General features: G+C 38.7%; 1 long non-coding RNA gene across 3 annotated transcripts in view; it reads left to right on the forward strand.

Annotated features, from left to right (window-relative positions):
* Window positions 1-19708, forward strand: part of LOC112668583 (uncharacterized) — a 189203-nt gene that overhangs the window by 157025 nt on the left and 12470 nt on the right. For 2 of the 3 annotated variants that reach the window (XR_004813153.2, XR_007409493.1), the window contains one exon: window positions 3569-3685. The exons of the other annotated variant lie outside the window; for it this stretch is intronic. This is a non-coding gene — a long non-coding RNA (uncharacterized LOC112668583). The remainder of the gene's footprint in view (window positions 1-3568; window positions 3686-19708) is intronic. 3 annotated transcript variants of the gene reach the window in all.

Below are 19708 nucleotides of genomic sequence, written 5' to 3' on the forward strand. Positions count from 1 at the left end.
CCCTCACTGAGTGCTTTACATACATAATTTTGTCTAATGCTCTCAATAACCCTTTGAAGTCGCTACTCTTATTAACCCCATTTAAAATATGAGAAACCTGGGCAGCCCCGGTGGCCCAGCAGTTTAGCTCCATCTTCAGCCCAGGGTGTGATCCTGGAGATCCTGGATCAAATCCCACCTCAGGCTCCCTGCATGGAGCCTGCTTCTCCCTCTGCCTGTGTCTCTGCCTTTCTCTCTCTCTCTCTCTCTGTCATTAATAAATAAACAAAATATTTTTTAAAAAATAAATATGAGAAACCTGAGAACAAGAGTTTAAGTGACTTGCCTAATTTCACTTGGCAAACATGGGATTTGAATTTTAGCCCTTCCATCCCGAAAACTCTTTCCACTAGAGAGTTACAGGTGAAAAAACTGGTAAGGACAGAAGAAATAAAGGGTAGTAGGGACCATGTTCTAGAAAAGCAAGCAGGCAACCAGTTATCCAATGTCCCTCTTGTTGCTACTTTCTATGATGATGTTTAGCTACCTACATCAATTTGATATTTCATTTTTATTTTTTTGATATTTTTTTAGATTACATATATTTTAATAAACTAGTATATCATAATAAAACAAAGAAGGTAACAGATTGCAAACAACTAAAACCTATGTCAAAGGTATTAACTTAAAAAAAGTATTATTGACATAACAGTGAAATTTTAAAGTGCCAATTTCTTGTTATCTGTTGTTCAATAATGGTAGTTGTAATTTAAATAGATGACACATTATCAGGTGTCATAGTAAGTTAAAGTGTATTTTTAAAGTAGATGTGTTATTTTGAAAATAACTTCCTAAGCCATTTTTTAAACTGTTTTATTTTGAGAATTAAAGAGAATTTGGCCTAATGGTTGTTTAAACAAATTCCTGTGCTAATAGCATTCTACCATTGTAAATATCAGCGCTCATAACATTACATATTTCAGTAAAAGTGAAAAAATAAAAAATGTTAATGACAATATCCTTTTTAAAATTTCAGTCTATGAAATATTTTCCAGTATTCTGAGCTTATCTTTATATTTTTGTGTCTTTCATGCCCTCCTTCCCCTTTCTGTTCTATCTGGACCCTCAGGGGATGGAGGATACTCACCCAAATGGGGAGGGTGAATCTCTTCACTCAGGGACTGATATTTGATTTTTAAAATCTTAATTCAGATGATACGGATTTTGGGGGGGCCACATAATGTCAAATAATTAGTTTGATTATAATAACGTAGAGTTTAATGGCAAAGTGCCTTAAGATGTCTGTAGAATAGAGAGTAAAACACCTAGTCCCAAGAGTTGTAGGACTGAGATAAGGGATCTGAAAGTGTTTCACCATCAAGCACTATACAAATTTATGAGATTATTATGATGATAATAGAAATGATGCTAATGTTTATGTAGGAGCCAAGCCCCTGTTCATCATATAGAACAAATATTTTCAGTCTTGAGGCTACAGACCTCATGGGTAGGATTCTCTGAGGCTGTGTGTAAACAATATGGGAAGGTGCATTTGGGGGAGGGAGACTTATCATCTCCTCCCAAAGAATATTTGGAACTGACTAACTGCATGAGTGTATAAATGAAACGGGAATGGCTGACCATGTGATATACAAAATAGCACACAGTCACAGACTTCTGCATACTGAAGTGGTTTTGTCGGGTGCAGCCAACTTGATGAGGGTTTCTTTTCTTATCCCTAGACATGAATGGCCTATATGCTACTTCCCACCTGAACTGAGCTTAGCAAGAAGCATATTCACATGGCAGTGTGTATACCCGGATAGGAAGCTTCAGGCATTTTACAGATGAAACCATCCTCGTTAAGTTTCAATTTTGAACAGGTCTGTACATTAGCTAGTTAGGAACTGGGATATCTGGATTTGTAGAACGAAGAGGATTCTATACTTGGAGTGTTACCATGGAACAACTGAGGACACAGGGACTGTGAAATCTCTGCCACTGGTGTAAAAGCCACTCCCCAGCCCCCACCCCAAGAAGTGACCTTTACACTACAAAATTGGTCTAGACCAGGCAACACATTGTAAGGTGCACAGAGGAAGCTCAATGAATGACTCAGAATCCAGGCGATGAAAGAAGATTCAGGCAAAACTGGGAGAGATGCTATTTCTTTAGCCACATTTGGATAAGGAATGGCATAGCTCCAATGATAGGAGGTATTAGACATGATGTAAGAGCTGACCAGTTGGCATTTATGAGGCTTGAGTTAGCATGGCACAAAGCTGGACGTCAAGCACCTATGTTGGGATTGGGTCTCAAGACCCAGTCTGTATCAGACCAAATGTCTATCTGGAATGACTTGAAAGACATGAAGTGCAAGAGAACATGGTCATGGTCCCAGAGGAAAACCGAGATAGGTATCTTTGTAGTATCAGTCCTTGAATGTGAGGGGCTATAAGTTTGCCTAATAAAATACAGGATGACAATATGTCATGGGAAATACTATATATTATTTGTCCTTTATCTGAAATTCAAATTTAACTGATCATCCTGTATTTTTATTTGCTGAATCCGACAATCCCAGATGAGTGAAAAGCCATTTTCCAGGGACAGTACCTGAGGTAAGAAGACTAGTAATTCTCAGACTTTTCTTTTAGATAGGCCCCAAGGTGAGGCTTGAGCTCACGACCCTGAGATGAAGACCTGAGCTAAGATCAAGGGTCGGATGCTTAACTGACTGAGCCACCTAGGCACCCCTTTTTAAAAAATGTTTTAAGTAACTCTCAGACTTCAATGTGCATACACATCACCTGAGAAGTCAGCAGGTATGGGATGGGCCTCAAGCACTTGCAGCTCTAAAATGTTCCCAGGTGATGCTGATGATGTTGGCCACAGACCATACATTAAACAGCAAGGGGCTAGATGTTTCAGTTACTGAGGCACCTTTCCCATTCCACAGTAAAAGTTCAGTCATTACCACCTAACTCCTCAAGCCCCAAGTGGAAGAATGTCTTCAGTTGTGTTGCAGATAGTGCCCAGAGGTGAAGAATTTGGAGTCCATATTGGGTGGACAAGGCAAGCAGAAACTCTAGCAGAATGGAGCAGTAACAGGATTCATTGTTCTAACCCTGTGGTTCCCAAATTGTCTGCACATCATTATCATCAAGAAATCTTTTAAAAATTCCAGAGCCCAGGCCCTCCCAGACTAAGAAATCACAATCTTTGGAGGGTGGGTGGGTTGGAAATGGGCATTAGTATTTTTGAAGCTCCCCAGGTGATACTTATGCGCAATTTGGGGAACCACTGTTCTAGTGCCAGTACTGGCAATGAGAGAACCTAGGCAAGAACAAAAAAACGCTTTTATAGTTCCAAAAACTGAGCTGGGGGCGGGGGGATCCAAGTGGATGGGCCTAAGGAACCTCCGTTGGCTTAAAAGAAAGCATAAACTCTTAAGCAGTTATCAGAAAAGCTACTTTTAAGGCCCCCTCTTGGATGTTCTGATTGGTGATTTCTGGAAGCTCCAAGGCCTGACTTTGATTTATCACATTTCTAGTCTCTCTGGGACTGACTGTACTTTAAATTTTCCCAGTCACCCACACCTTCTGCCTGACATTGAGCACAAATATTTGGAACTGTGGCAAATCATCTGCTGATACTACTTGGACATGAAAGCATGTGAAAAAAATCAGCATTGTGTCTACATGAGGTAATTATATTCTCTCGTCTTGCTAAAACAAAACGAAAACAAAAATGTAAGAAATCACCTTTGCTTTCTACAGCACTGGCTCTCAAACTTGGCTGCACATTGGGATCGGCTGGGAAGCTGGAAAAATACTGATATATGGTCTTACCCCCAGAGATTTTTTTACTTAATTGATACAAGGTGCAGAATGGGCTTTGGGTTTGGGTTTTGGGTTTTTCAAAAGAGCCCTAGGTGGTTCTAATGTTCAAAGCATTTGAGTACAAGTGGGTAAAGCACTGGGGCTTGTTTTGTGTTCCCAAACCAGGAGTATCAACATAACTTGGGAACTTGTCAGAAATGCAAAATCTAAGGACTCACCCCTGGCCTAGGCATCTGGAATCTCTAAGGGTGGGGCCCACCAATCTGCTTTTTAACGAGCCATACAGGTAATTCTAATGCTTGCTCAAGTTTGAGACCCACTGTTTTTGGACTGCGATGCTAACTGTGCATCTGAAGGTAGGTTCTTAAACTTCCTCAGCAATTTCTGTTTTTTCAAAATGGTAGCCATATGAATGCACGCATTGCCAATTACTGATTTAATATCCTCAGTAGGTATATGTGCCTTACTAAATGAAGTAATATATAAGGTTAAAATGCCTTCACTGCTATTTTGCTACCATGTTCACTTTCATTCTCTCTCTCTCTCTCACACACACACACATAAGCACACACACGCACCCAAGTCCACTGCAATTGCAAAGAGAGTAGCACAGAAAGGGAAGAAAGGAGAAGAGGTAAAGCCTAAACAGAATTCTTAGTTTGAAGTATAGGCTCAGAGATAAATTAAAATTGACTTGAAAGAGTAATGCTTAGTAGAAGATGGACAGAAGGAGCAGCAAATGACCATAATGTTTACATGATATGGGGGGATCCCTAAGCCCGGTCTGTTTCTACCAATCAATGGTTCTTAGCCATTTCATCTTGCCACCTTTTGGCCCACACCCTGGCCCAGACGAAGTCTAGGAACTGTGGGTCCTATTTCCCAGTCAACTGCTCTTTGGTGCTTGGTATGATTTTTAAGCAAATCTCTTAAGGGGCTTACGGTTTCCCCCAATTTCAGTATGTGAAAAATATGAACCTATGCTTTTCCTATAGTCTGCCCAGGGGATCCTGAATCTTCCTGGCACTGCCAATCCTCTCCAGGGCTCCAACCACAGTGGGGACAAGAGATAGACTGCCGCTGTGCGAGAAAACAGGATACTTTACCCAGACTCAGGTTCCCTCTGGGACTGGAGAATCTTAGATTGTTGGGCGGGAGGGCAACAGACAAGGGAAGGATGTGAATGCAGCCACCTTTATCTTTTAAGACTCTCCTTTTTCCCTCCAGCCGAATACACATGCATGCTTTTTGTCCTTAAAACTTTGTGATCCTGAGCCTTCAAACCTATTTTGTGTCATTTACATAAAACATTAGACATTGATGTAATTTTTATGAGCCATGGACAGAAAATAACTCCTTTGTAACTATTAGCATCAGGCTTGTTAGGGGCCTCCTCTAGACAGTTTCTAATAGAGAAGACCATGTAGACAATAGAAATTTCTGGCGAGTATAAACTTTATTTTTTATTTATTTATTTTTTCAAAGTATAAACTTTAGAGATCTTACTTTATGGACCAGGAAGATGAGGCTTAAAATCATCAGTTATTTGAAGACCAAGTTCTTAACTATGCCCCGTTCTGGAAGTATCTAACCCAAATGCAGACACTTCTCTAAAACTTTATTTTCCTCAAGTTCATTCTTTAATCATGAGCTCAACACATGCCTTTTGTAATGCTCAAACCACGATACAGGCTTTGCAAACCACGATCAAGCTGAGGGGCATCTGGGCTGTAAGCCTTCCCTTCCTGATGATTGTGAACATACCTATCAGCTAGTAGCAGGGATGAGCCTTGAAAAGGTATTGCCACAAGTCCCTCTGTTCTCTCTGTAAAAGTGTGATGAACAGTGTTTGCTATAACTGTAAACATGCTGTGTTAACTATTTGAATCAAGTCTGTTGAAGCCCAAAGTTTAGGATGATAGCAGCAGACCTGACATCAATGACTTCCTCTTTTGAGTGGGGATATGGCTCTGGCTCTTGGTATATAGTCCTCAGGATTGCAATCTTGAAATCTTTCCCTCCCATCCTGGAGGCACAACTTTTGGGAACTCCTTTTATCATCTATGGGAGGGGGTGGGTTGAAAGTCACGTCTGTACGTGTTTTCTGTGCTAATCTGAGAGCTGGACTCAACCCCAGGACTTGGGTCACTTACACACAGAGATCTCATTGTGATGAGAGAGGAAAGTGGCAGTTCCTCAGCTGCACTTTGAAATTCTGCATTAAAAAAAAAACTCACTAAGTATTCATAAGCCTCTTATTTAATGAATGAATCCCTTTGTGTTTATATCCTTCACAACTCAGGGAACAAATAGGGTTTAGTTGCTAGAAAGTGAAAACTTCAAACTCATCAGAATGGGGGAAATAGTAGGCAATTTAGATGAACAGTGGAAATGACTCCATCCCAATCTCTTGGTACCTGCTCTAAGGGCATGCCCAACCAATGCTATCTTTTTCAGGGTCTCCACCTCCATTTTAGGGCATTCTCCAAAAAGGGGCAGCAAGATGTTGGCCAGCATAAATCCAGATTGAGTTGGTGATGTGCTCACCTGAAATCCAGAGACAACAGATCAACCCAGTGAGTTTTGGTAATTACCTATTGCTGGTGAATGGCTTGACTACTGTCTGCCACGTGCCTTCCTCTTGCTTCTTCCTCTTATATCTGAGATTGGCATTTACTTCTCCAGCATGAGTAAACCACTGAGGAAGCATTCTAAAGATCCAACTCTCTCAGAATAGATCCAAAAGAAAGTTCTGAGTTCACATGATTTCAAAATGGAAATGGGATAAATTCAGTCTTGGGTCCTCCCACTCATAAGGGTAGTTTCAAGAAGCTCTTCAATATTAATTAGTAAGCTGTGAATTCAGTTCTGTGCAATTATGATGAGCCAGTTTTTGGAGTATGAAAGAGCTAACTTATCGTATTTTTGAATTACTCATCTAGAAGCCCGAGTATTTTTGTATTTCCATATTTCTCGAGTAGCACTTAATTTAATCTTAGCCCCATTTCTTTCAATAAACCATTGTTGCGTCTCATAAGCAGCACAGCTTCTTCCTCTAACTCATCTCCCCGTGAAATTGGTTTAATGAAGCAGAAAGGTATGAAGCATTAGCAACAGTGGAATCCATGTGGTAGCACTTCATTTTTCAGAGGCACTCACATTTCCACCCTAATTTATAAAATCAGCACACAAATGATTTTTATCACGGCCATTACATCAGTATAAATTACTGCCTTTTTTTATAACACGGCAGTTAGTCAAACTGTTGAAATGATATCTATTAGTCAAGGATGGGGGGAGAGGTGGGTAAGAGTTAGTGAAAATGAGGGCTGATGGTTGTCTTACAGAAACACTAATATTAATTTACCATAATGAACACCGATGGGGTATTTTGCAAACGTACAGATGAAAATTAAATGCACAAAGTGAAGCAAATGGGTCAATTTGTTCAGGACAAAGAAGGGGACCTTCAATAAACAAACGGTGCTATATAGAGACAGGCAGCATGCAATTAGTCAAGCACTCCTCCTGTCCGGTGGGCAGGCCGCAGCCACCCTGGGCAGGAGCCATTGTGGTTCTCTCACGAGTGGGTGCCGTCATTTATCTCATTGTAGGAACTGTCATCCTGGTTTTGTGCCCTGCAGCCTTACCACTTCAAATCCATCCTGCCAGAGCCTCCTTGGAGAGTACTACCCACTGGCATCTCTTCTTTTCACCATTTGCCACCTGGGTTGCTTGCTAGAACCTAGCTTCCCCCCTTTCAAGTAAGGCAAACCTCAGGCATCTGACCTCGCTAATATGGACACATGATCATTTGGGTGGGATTGGATGGATGGCTCCCTTTGCTCTGGCTGTGAGCAACAGTTGACTAAGCAAACAGTTTATGACTTAGTTTCTTTTGGAGAGATGGGATGGATGGATGGATGGGTATAGGATGAGTTTAACCTAAAAGAATGGCCCATGTACTTCAGAAGTAACATTTAAACATAAGCAATTTGTGTATGAATTGGAAGTCATTCCTGTGCATGGAAGGTGCGGTTGCTCTGGGTATACTTCTGTGCTGTGAATTCTATGCAACAGTAATTGAACAATATTGAAAATGCATTTCCTGGGGCGCCTGGGCAGCTCAGTCCACTGAGCCACTGCCTCTTGGTTTAGGCTCAGGTCATGATCCCATGGGTCATGAGATGGAGCCCCACTTGGGACTCTGCTGTCAGCAGGGAGTTGGCTTGAAGATTCTCTCTCTCTGTCCCACTCCCCACTTGCACATGTGTACTTTCTCTCTCTAAAACCAAGTCTAAAAAAAAAAAGAGAAAATGCATTCCCTTCTTCTTACTGGCTTCACTACCATCTACCAGTCTAACTTAATGAGAATATATAAAGTATGGGAAATTCTGAGTTCTATATTTAATGATTCATTCCATTAAAAATATTTCTTCAGGGGATCCCTGGGTGGCTCAGCGGTTTAATGCCTGCCTTCGGCCCGGGGCATAATCCTGGAGTCCCGGGATCGAGTCCCATGTCGGGCTCCCTGCATGGAGCCTGCTTCTCCCTCTGCCTGTGTCTCTGCCTCTCTCTCTCTCTCTCTCATAAATAAATAAATAAAATCTTAAAAAAATATTTCTTGGGCATGTGCTATATGCTAGGAACTAGGCTAGGTGCTTAGGATCCAGTGGCAAATGAACCTGCTAGTGGAGAAAGCAATCACTGAATAAATAATTCCAAGCAAGGTTTATAGGGTTCCCAAAGTTGGTTGCGATTCCACATGGGTTTCTATTATCCCTTGTTACTCAAGGCCAGTTGTGAATTCAAGGAATATGAATTCATTGATCATAGTCAGTGACGATGTCTGTTTAGGTCTTGGTAATTCAGGTGCATACTGTTTTTTTTTTTTTTTTTTTTTACCAAATTTGGGATACTATTGAATGGTATCAAGTGACAACTTAACATTGATTTTGGAGGTCTGCAACCTGCAATTCAATAGAGCCTGGTATTTTCAAAGAAGTGGTTCTTCAGCAGTTGAGACATAGATTGCAATGAAATTTGTCACCCTGTAAATACCACAACTATTTGCTTGTATTAAATGGGGTCAGTAGTTCACAAACCTAGCAATCTTAATATTAGATAAGCCAAAGTTAGTGTAATCCGCTTTGTTGACCTGTCCTCCATTTGTATTTATTCTCCTGAAACCATTGAAGTTTCTTATGCTCTAAAACCAGGGTTGGCAAACTATGGACTATGGGCCAATTTAGGGCCACTTCTTATTTATTGCAGCATAATTTAAAATAGCCAAGACATGGAAATAACCTAAGTGTCCGTCAATAGATGAATGAATAAGGAAAATGTGGTATATATACACAATGGAATACTACACAGCCATAAAAAGTATGCAAAGATAGTTTTATTGGAACAAAGCCGTACTCATTGATTTGTGTATTGTCTGTGACTACTCTTGTGTAATAGCAGTGTCATTGAGTCAAATACTATATGGTCAACAAAGCTAAAAATACTATCTGGTCCTTTTTTACAGAAAAAATATCCTAGCCCCTTGTGTAAAACTACTGACAGAATGTGACACTTTTGGTAAGGTACGTAAGGAATTAAAGTTACATCTCTAAGGCCATCATCTAAACAAGAGATCCTTCCTCTTACTTAGATGAGGACAGTCAATAAAATCAGGAGATGTGTGTGTGTATAAAATCACAAAGAATGGATAACTTAAAATCAAATAAAAAAGATTCTTATTCTATCATAGAACTTTTGATACCAAATTACACTATTTATTTTTAAGTAATCTTTACACCCAACATGGGTGAGATCAGGAATGGCATGCTCTACTGACAGCCAGGTGCCCCTCTTGCTTTTTCTAGGTTATTGTCCCCCTGTCTCTTGGCATTACTGATAGAAGCCCACAGCCTTTATAGAAAACCACTCTGCTTTCTTGATCCAAGCCTCTACAGTGAAACAATAGCTTCATGTGGACACCTGCCCTATGACCATACAAAGCAGATTTGATATGTGGCTCTGAACTTTACTAATTGTATAAAACTGGGCAGGTTACTTAACCTTTCTGAAACTCAGTGTCTTCACTTTTAAAGAAGGACAATAATAGGACTTACCAGACAGGGTTGTTGGGAGGAAGGAAAGAAATAGTATACATAAAACCCTTGGACCAATGCCTAGCACAACATATTGCTCAACACATGGTAGCTGCTATCGATATTATTTCCCCATCCACTTCAAAGACCACTGCCACTGCTTCCCACGATTTTCCCCTCTCCTTTGCCATAATCCATGGTAAATATATCCTCTATTTAGGCTTCTGAGGGATACCCTGACTTCTTTACTCCAGGTGAGTTTTATAGCCATTTACTTTGGCCATCATTCTCAATGGTACATTTTAATTTTTTTCAACTAATATCAACTTTCTTTTTAGAGAAAAATGTGCTGAGTGATTTCATTTAGATAATATTCTTGAAATAATAATTTTAAAAAAGGAACAGATTAGTGGTTGCAGGCACAGGAAAAAAATAAATGATCAGAAACTGCCCCTGAGAAAGTTCAATGCTGGACTTCCTATACAAAGACTTTAAAGCAACTGTCACAAATATGCTAAAAGATCTAAAGGAAGCCATGGAAAAAAACTAAAGGAAATCAGGAGAACAATGTCTCACAAATAGAGCATATCAATAAAGAGATAAAAATTATAAAAATGAAGGAAATAGAAATTCTGGAACTCAAAAGCATAAAAACTAAAATGAAAAAGTCAAGAGGGGTTCCACAGCAGATTTAACCAGGAATAAAAAAAATAATTATAAAACATGAAGATAGGTCGATTGGGATTATCAAATCTGAGGAACATAAAGAAAAAATAATGAAAAATGTACAGAGACTAAGAAACCTGAGGGAAACCTTCAAACAAATGAGTATATTGTTAATAAGAGTCTCAGAGGAAGAGAAAAAAAAGGAGCAGAAAGAACTGCTGGTATAAACTCAAAGAGATCCACACTAATATGCATTATAGTCAAATTGTCAAAATAAAAGAGAAAGAGTAAAACTTGAAGTCAGCAAGACAGAAGTAAGTCATCATATATAAAGGGTACTCAATAAGATTAATAGCCAATTGATCCTCAGAAACCATGATGGGCAGAAGACACTGGTATGACATATTTAAAGTGCTAAAAGAGAGAATTATAAACTAAAAATTCTATGTCCCATGAAACTATCCTTCACAAATGAAGAAAAAATTAAGATATAACAAGATAAAAGCTGAGTTTTTCACTAGTAAACCTACCTTATAAGAAGTGCTAAAGGGAGTCCTCTAGTCTAAAATGAAAGGACACTGAACAATAATTAGAAAGCAAACAAAACAAATCAAAACTACAATGAGATACCACCTCACACCAGTGAGAATGGGGCAAATTAACAAGGCAGGAAACAACAAATGTTGGAGAGGATGCGGAGAAAAGGGAACCCTCTTACACTGTTGGTGGGAATGTGAACTGGTGCAGCCACTCTGGAAAACTGTGTGGAGGTTCCTCAAACAGTTAAAAATATACCTGCCCTACGACCCAGCAATTGCACTGTTGGGGATTTACCCCAAAGATACAAATGCAATGAAACGCCGGGACACCTGCACCCCGATGTTTCTAGCAGCAATGGCCACGATAGCCAAACTGTGGAAGGAGCCTCGGTGTCCAACGAAAGATGAATGGATAAAGAAGATGTGGTTTATGTATACAATGGAATATTCCTCAGCTATTAGAAATGACAAATACCCACCATTTGCTTCAACGTGGATGGAACTGGAAGGTATTATGCTGAGTGAAGTAAGTCAGTCGGAGAAGGACAAACATTATATGTTCTCATTCATTTGGGGAATATAAATAATAGTGAAAGGGAAAATAAGGGAAGGGAGAAGAAATGTGTGGGAAATATCAGAAAGGGAGACAGAACGTAAAGACTGCTAACTCTGCGAAACGAACTAGGGGTGGTAGAAGGGGAGGAGGGCGGGGGGTGGGAGTGAATGGGTGACGGGCACTGGGTGTTATTCTGTATGTTAGTAAATTGAACACCAATAAAAAAATAAATTAAAAAAAAAGATATATTCAAATCCTAAAAAAAAAAAAAAAAAGAAAGCAAACAAAGAAATAAGGTGGAGCAGTAAAGATAGTCATAAAAATAAATGGAAAAGAGAATAGTATTGCATTTTTGGTTTTAAATTCTTTTTTTTCCTATATGATTTAAAAGGCAAATATTTGGGGCTGGCTCCAAATGTTTGGAGGCTCAGTTGGTTAGGCATCTGCCTTCAACTTGGGTCCTGATCCCAGGGTCCTGGGATCCAGCCCCACATCAGGCTTCCTGCTCAGCGAGGAGCCTGCTTCTCCCTCTCCCTCTGCCACTCCCCCTGTTTGTGCTTGTGCTCTCCCTCTGTCAAATCAATAAATAAAATCGTTTTAAAAATTTTAAAAACTGGGACACCTGGGTGGCTCAGTAGTTGAGCGTCTGCCCTTGGTTCAGGTTGTGATCCCAGGGTCTAGGATAGGGTCCTGCATCAGGCTCCTTGCAGGGAGCCTGCTTCTCCCTCTGCCTATGTCTCTGCCCCTCTCTCTCTCTCTCTCATAAATAAATAAATAAAATCTTTTTAAAAACTAAAAAAACGAAAAGGTAAATGTTTAAAATTATTATAAGTCTTTGTTGATGGACACACAATGCCGATAGATAAAGTTTGTGACAGTAACATAAAGAGTGGAAAGAATTGTAAAGCAGCAGAATTTTGTATACTGTTGAAAGGAGGTTGGTCCTAATTTAAACTTAATTGTTTCAAAATTAAGATATTCATAGTAATCCTCAAGGTAACCACTGAGAAATAAACTAAAAATGTACAGAAAATAACAGAGAGGATCAAAATGGTACACTAGGGGGAAAAATCAGTCACAACAGAAGGTAGTAATGGAGAAATTAAGGAGTGAAAAAAAGTATCAGACCTACAGAAAACAATTAACAAAATGGCAAAAGTTAAGTCTGGTCTTATCAGTATTTATTCATTTTTAAACTTTTTAACAGTAATCTCTATGCCCAACTTGGGGCTCAAACTCAGAACCCCATGATCAAGAGTTGAGTGAGCCAAGTGCCCCAGTAATCACTTTAGATAAAATGGTTTAAACTCTCCGAACTCTCCAAGTAAAAGGCAGACATTGGCAGAATGGACAAATAAACATAGTTCAAATATCCAACCATAGAAGAGTAACTAGATTCAAAGACACAAATCGGTTGAAAATAAGAGGAAGGGAAAATATGTTCCATGCAAATAGTAACCAGAAGAGCTGGTGTGGCTATACTAATATCAGACAAAATAGACTTTAAGTCAAAAATTGCCACAAGAGACAAAGGATGCATTACGTACATAATTCATCAAAGGGATAATTCATCAAGAAAATATAGCAATGATAAACATATATGAGCTTAATAACAGAGCCCCAAAATATATGAAGGAAAAACTGATAGAATTGAAGGAGTAATAGACATCTGTACAATAGTAGTTAGTAGACTTAAATATCCCATGTCGAATAATGGATAGAACAAGTAGAAAATTAATAAGAAAACTGGAGATTGAACAACACTTTAAAACTAATTAGATTTAGCAGACATATATACAACATACGGTCTAACAGCAGGAGGAAGCAAATTCTTTTCAAGTGCACGTGGAACAATCTTTAGGGTAAGTTATACGTTAAGTCACAAGAGAAGTTTCAATAAATGAAAATTTTCAAATCATACAAAGAATCTAATCACACTGGGATGAAACTAGAAAGCAATAACAGGAGGAAAACACAAATTTCTCTAAATGTAAAAATTAACACACTCTTAACCATTGAGTTGCAAAAGAAATTACAAGTAACATTAGAAAATACTTTGAGATGAATAAAAACAAATAAACACACACACACAGAAAACACAACATACTGACATGTATTGGGTCAAAGAAAAGTCGTGCTCAGAGGGAAATTTATAGCTGTAAATGCTTGTATTATAAGAGAAGAAAGATCCCAAATCAATAACCTGACTTTACACCTTAAGGAAAAGAAGAGCAAGCTAATATCAAAAGCTACGAGAAGGAAGGAAATAATAAGTATTAGAGTGCAGATAATTAAAATAAAGAATATAAAAACAATAGAATCAATGAAATCAAAAGTTGGCTCTTTTGAAAAGATCAACAAAACTGAGAAACCTTTATTTTAGACTGATCAGGAAAACAGGAGAGAAGGTTTAAATTACTAAAATTATAAATGAAAGTGACATTATTACTCCAGACCTTAAAGAAACAGAAAGGACTATAACAAAGTACTATGAAAATTATATGCCAACAAATTAGATAACCTATATAAAATGGACGAATTTCTAGTGGCACACAAATTACCAAAACTGACTTAAAATAAATACGAAATATGAATTGACTTAAAGCAAGTGCAGAGACTGAATCAGTAAACAACATCCTAAAAAAAGAAAAGCCCATGACCAAATGGCTTCATTGGTGAATTCTACCAAATATTGAAAGAAAAGTTAACATCAATCCTTTTCAAACTTACAAAAAGTAAGTGAGGAATTAACACTTTCTAATGCATTCTATTAGGCCAGCATTACCCTGATACTAAAGCCATACAAAAACATCACAAGATGCTCGAAATCACTGATCATCCGGGAAGTGCAAATCAAAACTACAATGAGATATCAGATTACCCTGTCAGAATGCCTAAAATCAACAACACAGGAAGCAGCAGGTATTGGCAAAGATGTGGAGAAAGGGAAACCCTCCTGCACTGTTGGTGCAACCTGGTGTAGCCACTCTGGAAAACAGTATGGAGTTCTTCAAAAAGTTAAAATAGAACTACTAGGGCACCTGGGTGGCTCAGTCAGTCAAACCTCCAACTCTTGGTTTCAACTCAGGTCATGATCTCGAGCTCTGAGCTCAATGTGGAGTCTGCTTAAGATTCTATCCCTCTTCCTCTGCCCCTCCCCTGCTCACATGCACACTCTCTCTAAAATAAGTATAAGTTAGTGAATAAATTATTTAAAAATAGAACTACCATATGTTCCAGCAATTACACTACTAGATGTTTACCCAAAGAATACAAAAAAATTCTAAATCGAAGGGATACATGCACCCTGATATTTATAGCAGCATTATCTACAAGAGCCAAATCATGGAAACAGCCCAAGTGTCCATTGACAGATGAATGGATAAAGGAGAGGTGGTATGTGTGTATGGGGGTGTGTGTGTATACATAGATATACATATGTATTCACACCTACTCATATATTACTCAGCCACTAAAAAGAATGAAATCTTACCATTTGCAATGAAATGGATGGAGCTAGACAGTATTATGCTAAATGAAATAAGTAGTTAGATAAAGATGAATATCATATGATTTCACTCCTGTGAGGAATTTAAGAAACAAAACAAGTGAGCAAAGGAATAAAAGAGAGAGAGAGAGAGAGGCAAACTGAGAAACAGACTCTTTTTTTAAAGATTGATTGATTGATTTCTCATGAGAGACACAGAGAGAGACAGAGGCAGAGACCTAGGCAGAGGGAGAAGCAGGTTCCCACAGAGAGTCCAGTGCAGGACTCGATCCCAGATCCTGGGATCATGCCCTGAGCTGAAGGCAGATGCTCAACTGCGGAGCCACCCAGGCATTCTGAGAAACACTACTCTTAACTGTAGAGAACTGATGGTGACCAGAAAGGGAGGTGGGTGGGGAGATGGGTTAAATAGGGCATAGGGGTAAAGGAGTGTACTTGTGATGAGCACTGGGTATTGTATGGTAGTATTGAATCACTAAATTGTACGTCTGAAACTAATATTATACTGTATGTTAATTAACTGGAGTTCAAATAAAAACATTTCTAACTGGACATCACAAGAAAATAATACTATATACTAATATCCCTTATGAATATAGATATAAAAATCCTCAACAAAATATCAGCAAACTGAATCCAGCAGCATCTTAAAAGTTTAATACACCATAACCAAGTGAGGTTGATCCTAGGAATGCAAGAATGGTTCAACATATGAAAATCATTTGGTGTATTACACCACATTAATAGGCAAAGGGAAAAAAGCACATCTCAATTAACACTAGAAAGACATTTGACAAAACCCACTATGGTTTCATGATAGAAATACTCACAAACTAGAAATAGAGGAAAATTTGTCAATATAAAAGCTCTATATGAAAAACAGACAACTAATATAATGGTCTTTCAATGGTGAAAGACTGAAAGCTTTTCCCTTGAGGTCAGGAACAAGAGAAGGGTGCCCACTACTACTACTTCTGTTTAACATTGTACTGGAAGTTTTAGCTAGGGCAATTAGAAAGAAAAAAAGTGTTCATATTGGAAAGGAAGAAAGGAAAGTCAATTTTCAGATGATATGAAATTATATATAAAAAATCCTAAAGAATCCACAAAAAATTAGAGCTAATAAATGAATTCAGCAAAGTTGTATTATACAAAATCAATACCCAAAAATCTGTTAAATTTTCATACTTTAGTGCTTAGTCATCTTTAAATGAAATTATGAAGACAGTTTCATTTATAATAGCATCAAAAAGAATAATATGTTTAGGAATGAATTTAATAAAAGAAGTATAAAACTTATACTCTGAAAACAAAACATATTTGTTTTTTTAGATTTTATTTATTTATGTATTTATTCATGAGAGACACACAGAGAGAGGCAGAAACACAGGCAGAGGGAGAAGCAGGCTCCCTGCGGGAACCCAATGTAGGACTTGATCTCGGAACCCCGGGATCACGACCTGAGCTGAAGGCAGACACTCAACCACTGAGCCACCCAGGTGCCCCTTCAAAACATATTTGAAAGAAATTATAAAGACCTAAATAAATGGAGATGCCTCATGTTCATGGATTGGGAGACAATATTGCTTTAATGGTGACACTATCCAAGGCAATCTACAGCTTCAATGCAATCCCTACAAAACTTACAGTTATCAAACAGTGTGGTACAGACATATAGATGGACATATAGATCAGTGGGATAGAAATGAGAGTCTAGATTAATGTATCTATTGTCAATTGATTTTTGACAAGGGTGCTAAGTCCATTCAATTAGGAAATAATAGTCTTTTCAACAAATGGTTCTTGCAAAATTGAATAGTGACATGCAAAAGATTGAATTTGGACTCCCTAGTTAAGACTACATATAAAAATTAACTAGAAATGGATCAAAGACTTAAATGTAAGAACAAATATTGTAAAACTCTTAGAGGGAAATGTAGGATATATCTTCATATCATTGGATTTGGCAATGGATTCTTAGATATGACATCAAAACATAGATAACAAAAGAAAAAATGGATAACATAGAATTCATCAAAATTCAAACTTTATATGTTTCAGAGGGCACTATCAAGATAGTGAAAAGATAACCTAAAGAATAGAAGAAAATAGGGATCCCTGGGTGGCGCAGCGGTTTGGCGCCTGCCTTTGGCCCAGGACGCGATCCTGGGGACCCGGGATCGAATCCCACGTCGGGCTCCCGGTGCATGGGGCCTGCTTCTCCCTCTGCCTGTGTCTCTGCCTCTCTCTCTCTCTCTGTGACTATCATAAATAAATAAAAATTTATTAAAAAAAAAAGAATAGAAGAAAATATTTGCAAATCACATATGTAAAGGATTTAGTATCCATAATACGTAAAGAGCTCTTATAACTCAACAACAAAAAGACAAACAACCTGATTGAGGAGTAGTCAGAGGACTTAAATAGATATTTCCCCAGTGAATATAAATAAATAGCCAACATGCTGGTAGTGAGAATGTGAAATGGTGTACTTGCTTTGGAAAACACTTTGGCTGATTCTTCAAAATGTTAAACATTGAATCACCATAGGAACCAGCAATTCCATTCCTACAAAAGAATTAAAAACATAGGGACGCCTGGGTGGCTCAGTGGTTGAGTGTCTGCCTTCAGCCCAGGGTGTGATCCTGGTTCTGGGATCAAGTCCCACATCGGGCTCCTTGTATGGAGCCTGCTTCTCCCTCTGCCTGTATCTCTGCTTCTCTCTCTGTGTCTCTCATGAATAAATAAATAAAATCTTTAAATAAATATAAGACTTAAGAGTGTATTTTAAAAAAAGAATTGAAAACATATTTAAGCAAATGAATGCATACAAATGTTCATATCAGCACTACTCACTTTAGCCTCAAGATGGGAAAGAATAACAAGTGTCTATCAGCTGATGAGTAGACAAACAAATATGGTATACCCATACAATTGAATATTATTTGGCCTTGAAAAGAAATGATATAGTGATACATGTTACAACATGGATGAACCTCTAAAACATGCTGATCAAAAGAAACCAAAGAGAAAAGGTCACATATTATATGATTCCATGTATATTAAATAATCTAGAATTGGTAAATCTATAGAAACAGAAAGCAGATTAGTGGTTTCCAGAGCTGGGGTAAGGGAGAATGGGTAGTGACTGCTTAATGGGTATGGGATTTCCTTTTGGAGTGATGAAGGTGTTTTGGAATTAAATAGAAGTGATGGTTGCCTAACACTGGGAATGTACTAAATGCCTTTGAACTGCATGCTTAAAATGCTTCATTTTATGTTATGCAAATTTTAAATAAATTTAAAAAGTGATCATGCTATGTGCCATGAGGAGAATGGATTTGAAAATAGCACGAATGGAAATGAGACCAGTTAGAAGGCTATCACAGTGGTCCAGATGAGAGATGATGGGGGCCTCAATTCAGATGCTGGCGGTAAGGATAGAGAGAAGCAGGTTGCTTCAAATTATTTAGGAACCAGCGTATACAGGACTTGGTGGCCAATGAGATGAGGTATGCATGGCAGCAGGCCCTGAGGATGTCTCCGAGGTTTTAAGACTGGGTACCTAGTCAAACAGCAGCACCATTGGGATTAAAACACATTTTACAGATGCACAATTAGGGAGGCCATTGGCTTGCCCACTGTCCCACAGTGAGCCAGTAAGGGAAACCTGTGCAGTACTGCTCTCCTGCTCTTCTGACTTCTGGTTCAGGAGCCTTTGCACATAATATAGCAAAGACGAGTACAGACTTTAAGAAATACCTGGAATATTTTCAAATAACTGCATAATTGAGATCTTATTTGCCTTCATTTTAATACCTGTGTTTGCAATTATGAAGTTTTAGCCATGACCATATTCTGATGTAAATACATCTCTCCTCTCTGAGCCCCCAGCGGCTGCCACCTCCCTTTATTATGCTTTCTATCCGGGACTGACAACCCTGAAAGGCCCTTCTCTCATTGACCTTTCCTCTTGCATCAGCACAACCCAGGAAATGTAATGTAGCTTTTCCTCTGCTCTCCAAAAACAATATAGCTGTAAGGGAATGAGTTTCTGCAGCTACCAGCTTTCTGGGGTTGAAATAGAGATGAGCCACTCAGAGCACCCCAAGTATAGGGATGAGTAGAAGAGGCTTTGGGCTTGGGGTTGGGGGCTGGGCAGGAGAAAGGAGACAAAGCACGTGACCCTATCATGGGGACCTCAGTCCCAGGAGGCAGTGGGGGTGGGAGCACAGCAAAACCTCAGCTGCTAGAGAGGAAGAGCCAAGACCTTTTGTCTCATAATGTATGGAAGAGTGTGCGCATGTATGTGATGATGATGATTAAATGGTACATGGTATCAGCGAAAATTGTCAGCACGGATGCTGATTAGGGATGCTGAAGAACTAATAGTATGGAAGGAAACTGGAAAAATTGGTCTGAGTGTGGAAAAGTAATACTAATTACAATCATTTATGCGAACTGCTTACCATTTATGACTAATTACCACCCAACACAATAACCATTAGGTATATCATTAA

The sequence above is a fragment of the Canis lupus genome, chromosome X (assembly GCF_003254725.2).
Source record: "Canis lupus dingo isolate Sandy chromosome X, ASM325472v2, whole genome shotgun sequence".
NCBI lineage: Eukaryota > Metazoa > Chordata > Mammalia > Carnivora > Canidae > Canis > Canis lupus.